This window comes from Otolemur garnettii, unplaced genomic scaffold (assembly GCF_000181295.1).
Source record: "Otolemur garnettii isolate 467f Iridium unplaced genomic scaffold, OtoGar3 scaffold00028, whole genome shotgun sequence".
NCBI classification, from domain to species: domain Eukaryota; kingdom Metazoa; phylum Chordata; class Mammalia; order Primates; family Galagidae; genus Otolemur; species Otolemur garnettii.
Genome location: NW_003852423.1, coordinates 14,195,836 through 14,205,328, shown reverse-complemented (window position 1 = coordinate 14,205,328; position 9,493 = coordinate 14,195,836). Strand labels below are relative to the sequence as shown.

The following is a 9,493-nucleotide window of genomic DNA, read 5'->3' as shown; positions in this document are numbered from 1 at the left end:
AGGGACTCTGCCAGGCCCCTCAGAGGAGGTGTCAGAAGGGGAGTGAGGGGGGAGGGACTCTGCCAGGCCCCTCAGAGGAGGCATTGTCAGGGCCACCTGGGCTCTGAGGTGGGTGTTGAAGGAGGAGGTAGAGTTCATGATTTCGCTGGGGTGGCAGGGCAGAGGGTGTGAAGGGGTCACGTGTGGCATGTGTCACGTGGGCAGGGGATCCTGCACCCCGGTGCCCCAGTATGTCCCATGTTTGCACCTGCTGTGAGGGGCTGCAGGTAGGACCTTGAAGCAAACCTGATTGGGTGCCTGGTTCGGCTTCTACCACCTGTGAGAACCTGCCCCCTTAATTTCGCCCCTTCCACACTCCAACACTCCAGCTGTGAGTATTAAATGAGGCACCAGAGTGAAGGTGTCGAGCAGAGTGTTGGACATTTAGAGGCAGTTCACTTAAACAAGCCCCTTTCTCTTCCTCCTCACCCCGCACCCCCTTCTCCATATCTAAAATGAAGCAAAGCTAATACTTCCCTCCTAGGATTGTTTTCACCTGATGGGCCCTGCCCATCTGTATCAATTTAACCCCATCCCTGAATTCCTCAGCAATTATTGCATAATTTTGCTTACTCATCATTATTTACAGTTAATCTAAGAATATTTCTTTTCAACAGCTCTCAGTGTTAGCACCTAATAAGTAAGCAGACCGGTTTCCTGGTTTACTGGGAAAATACAGGAAATACAGGGAAAGGTGGGCGACTGGTTTTCCAGACTCTGGGGTCCACACCTTAAGTGGACTAACTCTGTAAAGCTGTTCAGTCCCACCCGGCATACAGTGAGTACTCACTTAGTGCTAGCTGCTGCTGCTGCTGTTGTTACTAGAGCACTCTATGGGTTGCTATTGTCTGTCTTCATATTTTTCAATCTTGAGGCTCTGAGTTCAGAAAGGGAATTTTACATCTTCAGGGAGTAGAAGCAAATTCAGCTTTCTCTCTGACTCCTCAAGGCTTTCCTCAAGGACCAGTGACATAATTTGCCTGCCCAGTGCACACTGAAAATACAGGGCCCTTTGAAAAATAGTAAGAGTTTCAAAATGGGGCAAAATGAGGACAGTGCAGTATTAAACCCGGTGCCGCCTTCTGAGGGGGAGCCCTATGCCATCGCACATGTTGCACCCCCACTAAGTGCCTCCAAAGCTTTGACTGCCCAGCGTCTGAATGCACAAGACCAGAACAGTGCTGGACGTTGCCCACTGCTTCCTCTGAAGTCAAGTCAGATGCCCACACTGGTTTGCAAAACGAGAAAGACCTCCACATTTGAGGCAGAGGCAGAGAAAGTGATACTGCAGTTAGATGTATTTTGTTCTCTCAGAACCTCTGGACATCTTTCATTTCTGTCGCTGATCATGGTAACCATAGCAACAAGCAGGGGGCAGAGCGCTTGCTTTGGGTCTCTCGTCTTAATCATATTCTGTTCCCGTCTTAAGCATATTCATGTACCTTAGATCATGCAGACAAGTCACATTTTGTAGTAAGTATAGATGCCCCGTTATTTGTTTTTCTTTATTCCAGATTGGTCAGCCCTCATGTCCCAGGGTCAGGAGAGTGAGCTGAGTGGTTGGCCTGTGCCCTCTCTGTGAGGGTCACCGAGCACCGCGTGAGGTGTCTGGTCATTGCCAGGCTCAGTGTGGAGTGGAGAATCAGGGAAGACATCCTTCTGTTCTTGTTCTCCCAGTAATTTGCAATCAAGTATGGGGACCTTACTTGATGTAAAACAATAAAACTCCAACTAAGTCTATCCATCATTGTGGAGAATTTGGAGGAGAGAGGAATGTGTGTGGGCCTTGAAGGATGGATAGGATTGGATGGGCGCTAGGGAGCGGGGAGGAAGGCATTCCAGGGAGAGGGGAGTGCACGAGCAAGGCTCTTCAAAGAAAACAATATAGTTATGTCAGGGACAGTGAAGAGATTGAGCTGAATGGAGTAGAAGAAACACAATCATCTGGGTAAAGAATAAGACATTTAATAATAACCACTTACATTTATACACTTGACATTTAAATAGTCGGACAAGAATACCCATTCATAGAAAGGCAGTGAAACTTAGTGGTTAAGAGTGTAAGCCTTGGAGCTGGGCTCATGCACACGTGCATTCATTCAGTGTTCACTGAGCACTTCCTATGAGCTAGGCACTGTCGTAGGTGTTGAAGACAGAGACTACAAAGCAGACAAAAGTTCCTGATCTAGTGAGAGAGACAGTCAATAAACTACTTATTTTATATATATATATATGTAATACATATATAAAATATACACATGCACAATGAACACAACTAAAGAGAACCAGAGTCAGACAGTATAGTGGTAAAAACAAAATTTATGCTGAAATTATTGCTGTGGAAAAGAGACCTTAGTATTGAACGGGAATTAATTCTAAATAGCATGTGGGAAGTGGGGATTTAACCAAGGGTTAGGGTAAGGGAGGGTGGTTGGTGGATGAAAAATTACTAAGAGGAGACATTAGAGATAGAGAGATTCAGCTAAACTGACTTGGCAGGATTCTTGCTGAAGAAAGGCCAGACCTCAGACATCAAAGGCAGGGGATGGGGAATTTGATGTGATAGCAAGGTGCTCAGATAGCAAGGGTGGAAATTCTCTCTAAACCAATCTAGCAGCATTTGATGCAGGCCCATTAAGGACAAGAGCCAGGCTCGGCGCCTATAGCTCAACGGGCTAAGGCGCCAGCCACGTACACCTAAGGTGGCGGGTTCGAATCCCCAGCCCGGACCTGCCAAACAATGATGACGGCTGCAACCAAAAAATAGCCGGGCGTTGTGGCGGGCGCCTGTGGTCCCAGCTACTTGGGAGGTGGAGGCAGGAGACTCGCTTGAGCCCAGGAGTTGGAGGTTGCTGTGAGCTGTAATGCCACGGCATTCTGCCCAGGGGGACAGCTTGAGGCTCTGTCTCCTAAAAAAAAAAAAAAAAAGGACAAGAGCCAGGATCAAGGCCTAGTTGAGAAGAGGACTCAGAGATGCCTGGGTGAAGTTTGGTCAGGGAGAGACTGCTAACACGCACACACACACACACAGGCACAGGAAGGCACATACACACGCACAGGCACACACATACACACAGGCACAGGAAGGCACACACACGCACATACACACACAGGCACACACATGCACACGCGTACACACAGGCACAGGAGGCACACACATGCACACACAGGTGCATGCATGTAGGCACACACAGGCACAGGAGGCACACACACGCACATACACAGGCACACACATGCACGCGTGCACCCACAGGCACAGGAAGCACACACGCACATACACACAATGCTGTGGAGGAGAATAGAGCAGGAAAGGCCGAAGAAGTGCGGTGGATCCAAATCCTCACTTTGCAACGTAGCAACTACAATTCTGAAGAAATTACTTAACTTTCCTGTGTCTCAATTTCCTCTTCTGTAAAATGGGCATAGTATCTCACTGAGTGGTGAAGATTATGACATGGTTCCCTGTACCCACTACTGCTCAACAGCTGCCTGCTGTGCCTATGCGCCCAGGTCTCCGCCTGGCTCTGGGGTGCAGGGTCAACCCCACAGGCTCAAGCCAGTCCCAGCCCCACATTCCACCTCTCATCCCCACCCCTCTACAGTCTGGCCTTTTTGCAGAGCTCAGCATTTCCTGATCTGAACCTTACCACAGCCCTGGGAAGGAGGAGTGGGCTCTAGTATCAGCTGTTCTTGCTAATGAAGTCACATCTGATGGGCGGCGACAGGAATCCAACCCTATTGTATAATTATACTGTGTGCTACTCAGCGCGTTTAGTATTGTTCCTCTCCTATTCCTGCTGTCTCTGGTTTTTAAAGTCAACATTAAGTCTCAAAGAACAAACTTGCCTGTTGGCACTGGAGAAGGAAGGATGCTGCTGTGTTTGGAGGGCATGGGCAGCCCCTTGCTGTGTTTGGGGATGCTTTGTAGACCAATATTGGACAGACTTTGACGGTGGACAGACACTGCATGGGAAAGGGAGGAGGATAAAAAACCCCCAAATATAAGATGAGATGAAACAGGAGCTGTGCTGTGCACTTTCTCTTAGGGCAGTGGTCCCCAACCTTCCTAATGCCGCAGCCCTTTAATACAGTTCCTGTGGATCACGACCCACAGGTTGAGAACCACTGTCTTAGGGGGACAGTGCAGTTCTCTGGTCAAGAGCATAAAGTAGCCCGCACCTGCTGGGGCTGTGGTCTGGCTGCCCCATATAAATGCCTTTGTGCAAATCACAAAACTTTAAAATTACAAATTAGACATGAAACACAAACTCATGAGCCCTGAAGCCCCATATGGCCCTGGACGCTTCAGACATATTGAGCCTAAAGACATTTAACCTCCCCAGTGAGCAGAATCCAAAGCCAGGACAAATGCTGACCTTATGTCAACCTGGTAGCGTGGAGGAGACCAGTGAAGGTCTCAGGCTCCAGTGAGCTACATGTTATGACAGTGAAGGCATGTGATCACCAGATGGCACTCTAGGTAAAGAAATGCCAGAACCTGAAGGCGCTGTTCAGGGAGGAAAAGGGAATGAGCCTGCGGTTAGAGTGATTTTGAAGGATCTGCTGATTTCAAGCACGCAGTAAAGTCCACCTAATTCTGTTTGAATGTCTCCTTTCTAGGCCTCCGCCAGCCCTTGAATTCCCACAAGTTCACTAGATTGGTTTTTCTCTTAAAATGTTTCCATTTGGAAGCAAGTCCCTAGAGCAGACATTCCAATGGAATTTATTTTCTCCAACTGACATGCCGTTGAACCATAGCACAGTCACTTAGGGTTTTTATACACAAATGATATGCTCGGACGTGAAGACGGACTTTGTTCAGATTAGGAAAGATGTGGTGTGTGTAGATCTTGGCAAAAGACAAATGGCACTCGTGGAGCAAGTCCCCTCTAGGACTCTCCATCCTGTGAGCATGGGTCACACTTGCCCTTTTCAAGTCCAGGGTTGAACTTTCATAGTTCATTTATAAAGTAAACAAATTTTATATAGGAAAAGCAGATGCAATTGATTCAGTGTGAATCTGAAAAATCAGAGCTGGGATGGTGGAAGTAGGTAGGTAGATAGGTAACGATGGCATATTAAATAAAGTAAACCAACACGTCATCTGCTAATTCTCAGTGTGAAGGCTGAGGTTTCCCTGCAAACGGATTCTCGGCAAACAGTTCACGGTGCTTCAGTTGTGGCAAGAGGAGCTGGGAGATGCGTTTACAGTTTTCATGATTTATGAATATAATCCCAGAATTTATCCATCCAAATTCAGGAGTGGGGAAACTTTTCATGCTGGAAGGCCACATTAATTTAGCTGTAATCAAGGCTGTATTTGAGAAACTTCAATTAGATATCCTTAAAAAAGTACAGTATTTTGTAAAAAACTAACTACCCTGTACTTAATTTCAAAAACCAGAAAACTATATGTTAATTTTGAAGTTAACTACTGACCTTTTAGTAACTTTATTGTGTCTGCTTTTGGTTGGAAAGTGTTGAATATTTGGTTGCAGCACGTGGGTCCACAGTTTCAGCTGATGCTCGAGTTGGTTATCAGTCATTTGTGACCTTCAGGGGGTCTTGATTTGGATTAGGGAGGAGAATGTAGATTTGTAGCAGTGAGTGGTTGAAAAGCAAGAAGACATTTTTAGAGTGTGTTGCTGACGGTGTGGACATTCTACTGTAGTTTTCCATGTTTCAACTGGATCTTTCTTGGCACCAAACATTGACTTGACGATGTCATCCACTGAGAGCTCCATCACTTCCATCTGTAGTTCATTGGGTGCTTTGAAACATCAACCAGGTGAAGATGAAATGCTAATTTGAGTGTGATGTCATGACTCTCAAAGTGAAACTTTCATTGTATTCTCCAATTACTAGGTCTATAATGGCTGTATGTTCTTCAAATGATTTATATGTATCATCCTATCCATCAATGACCTTTGCTAAGTGGGAAAATGTTTATCTAAAATTTCCTTTTGAATAATTGTTTTCTTTTTCTTTTTTTTTTTTGAGACAGTCTCATTATGTTGCCCTCAGTAGAGTGCCATGGCATCACAGCTCACAGCAACCTCCAACTCCTGTGCCCAAGTGATTCTCTTGCTTCAGCCTCCCAAGTAGCTGGGACCACAGGCGTCTGCCAAACACCCAGCTATTTTTTGGTTGCAGTTGTCATTGTTGTTTAGCAGGCCCAGGCCGGATTTGAACCTGCCACCCTCAGTGTATGTGGCCAGTGCCATAACCCCTGTGCTACAGGCACTGAGCCATGAAGAATTGTTTTGAAATAAGATAGCTTTTTTTTGAAATGCCTGGGTTTTTTGCCACATGCCATATGTAGACTTAGTTTTACCTTGAAAAGAAATATTCAAGTCATTTTGATTTGACATGATATCCCACAGAAATACTGCATTCCTAAAGAAATCTTTCAAAAATTCACATTTATGATTTTGTTCTTCACAAAATTTAACTATCTGTTCTTGCAGAGATGAAATTTTGGCTAACACCTGTCCATGTGAAAGCCAACTTTCCTTAGAATGATGTGGTAAGTCCGCCCTGAATACCTCTAGTTCAACTTTAGCATGTTACAAAATGAATATAGTTAATAATACTTATACCTTATTGTAAAGTGTCGCTTAAAATAGCAGCTTTAGCACAGAGATTTTGCTGATGCAAGATACAATGATAAGAAATGAGAGCATCTGGATCATTAATACTTGTTTTTAAATCTGTGCAATAAACCCTTCATATCTTCCTGTCATGTACCGTCTGTACATACACTCACTAAATTTACCAAATTCAGTCCAACGGCTTGTCATTTACCTTGCAAGTTGTTGAAGATCTCCATTCCTTGTGTTCTGTTGTCAAGAGTGCTCCAGGTGAGTAACTCTTTATAGCAAAGAAAATCTTCTGTTATGTCCTGAATGAAGTGTAAGACCTGAGCCGAGTCAGTAGTATCAGCTATTCATTTGAAGGGACTGAATGATACCTATTTTTCTTCTGAAGAATTACACGACATTGTTAAGTTGAAGGCTAATGCATGCGGCCAATCAGCCATGGTTCTCCTTGAAAGAGGCAGTGGTTTGTACTTTGGAACATTACCAGGGTCTAAGCATCCTACAACTTCAACAACGCAGCTTTTCACAATTTCTACATCACTGAATGTCTTCTCTTTCCCCTCCCTGAGTATATAACCTACTTTATAAGCTGCTTCAGTGGCATTATTTCCAGGTCTTATTGCTATCTGAAAGAATTGTCTTTGCTTTTACTTTTCATGTTTTAATTTCTGCAGTACATTTTGCACCTCTCCTTTGATTTAAAATGCTGTATTTGTGGTCCTTATGAGGGTTATAATGCAGATGAGCCTTGAATTTCTTTAATGTTGATGCTGCAGTATCACAAAGCAAACACATCGTCTTATCTTTAGCAGAAACAAGATAATATTGCAATTCTCAGTCCTCACTAAAAAAATGTGTTTCGTCCTTTAGTGTTCTCTTGGTCTTCTTTGACACGATGGGTGGTTAAGTCGACAGAATTAAAAAATACTGTGGAGCTGTGCAACTACTCACAAATTCTACTTCAAACAGAAACACAGTGCATGTTGTCAAAAGCAGATAACCGACTGGCATATTCAACCTGCATAAACTCTCGCAGACCAGCTTCGGGTGGTAGTGGTGCTGGTCAGATGGCGGAAGTTAGAACTAAATCATGAGCGTGGCAGCCATCAATTTAGCCCTTATGGTTTACTAATGTTCTAATTGTGCTGGTCAATCTGGGAGGATTATTTTGTTGAAACTTACTTGATTCTTTGGTATTTTAAATACATTCATTAAAAAAATATACAAGTAAAAAAATGTATTATAAAAATAAAGGATTTGTTCTGTAAAATTTGGCTGCACATGTGGCCTTAAGGCTGCAGGTTCACCACTCCTGTTCTAGATGATTTAAAACAACTTAGTTAAGCAAATGACTTCCGCTCACTCAGGGTCCATGTCTCATGGTTTTGTGCCTACTTGTAATAGCTGTCTAGTCATCCAGGTTTTGTTTGACTAAGCAGGAGCTTCTCTCTCAATGTTATCAAGGCAAGGCTGTTGTAACTAACAAGGGGCAGAGCTGTTTTTTCCTTTTGCTCTCCTCGTGCATGGGAAACATGAAGTTTCCCAAGAAGACATTATGGGTATAATTAGGTTATGACATTCCTATAAAAGCTATGAATTAGCTTCAAAGTAGGGCTGTGTACATTGGATACTTTTTCTTCCATTCTTGAGATACTTTGCTAAGAAGAACATTTTCTAATTCCATCCATATAAACACAAAGGAAGTAAAGTCTCCATCTTTGTTTAGGGCTGCATAGCATTCCATGGTGCATATGTACCACAATTTATTGATCCATTCGTGGGTCGATGGACATTTGGGCTTCTTCCATGACCTAGCAATTATGAATTGGGCTGCAATAAACATTCTGATACAAATATCTTTGTTGTAATTCAATTTTTCGTCTTCTGGATATATACCTAATAAAGGAATTGCAGGATCAAATGGCAAGTCTATTTTTAGTTCTCTCAGTGTTCTCCAGATGCTATAAGAAATAAAAAAAAAAAGAAAGAAAAAAAAGAGAAGACATTACGGGGTCTTTGCCTGTTGACCAGTGTCTTGGATGAGAACTGTACTCAATGCAAGTACAATTTCCATGTTTGCAGAGACCAACTTTTACACTTGGACTACCTTTTCTTGACAGGACCAGCTCCAGCTTTCTGGACTGCTTTGTGGGTGATGGAACTGTGGTTTGTTATCTGGGACCCTTCTAGGGCTGTTCGATCCCCAGGGTGTTGGGAGGTAGTTGACAAAGGTGGGGGTAGGTACCCAGCAGTGACTGTGCCAAAGCTCTGAAACAAGAAGTCTTGATTGAGGAAAACTCCAGTGGCCACTGAAATCAGTGTTGACTTTGTAATGGAGATATCATTAAAAACATTTTTTTAAAGTGGCGAGTTGGCTTGATTTTGCAGGGATCTTCTAGCCCAGGGATAGCAAGTGTTTCATCTTTTGTACTGACTCATTGTATGCTGACAGTTGTGTGGAAGGCCGGGTTTAGGATGCCTCTGCAAAAATAGGAAAAAAAAGTCATGTGTGAGGTCAAATGACAAATGAGTGGCAATGACAGAGTGAGAATCCAGATCACTAGGTTTAGCCAAGCAAGACTTTAAGGACAGGCTATGTGGCCATCCCAAGCTCATGAGAGGGGGTCTTTCCCTGTAAGCATTTTTAAGAACTCTCAGAGGTTAGAAAAATAAAGAAATTTCTGGGAATCAATTAGATAACAGTATCTCAACAACTGTAATTGATGAAGAGAAAAGAGTCTTCCCAGGTTCATCATTGTAAGTCAAATGTGTACATTCATCAGAGCTCAAAGGGGTGGCCTGGGATCTGGGGGGCTTTATTTTCCTCAAGCAATTTGGCAGCTCTTTTCTAAGAG

The 9,493-nt window shown here is 43.7% G+C and overlaps 1 protein-coding gene across 1 annotated transcript in view; it reads left to right on the top strand.

Annotated features, from left to right (window-relative positions):
• Window positions 1-9,493, top strand: part of PDE1C (phosphodiesterase 1C) — a 651,334-nt gene that overhangs the window by 48,715 nt on the left and 593,126 nt on the right. The gene's annotated exons all lie outside the window — the stretch shown is intronic.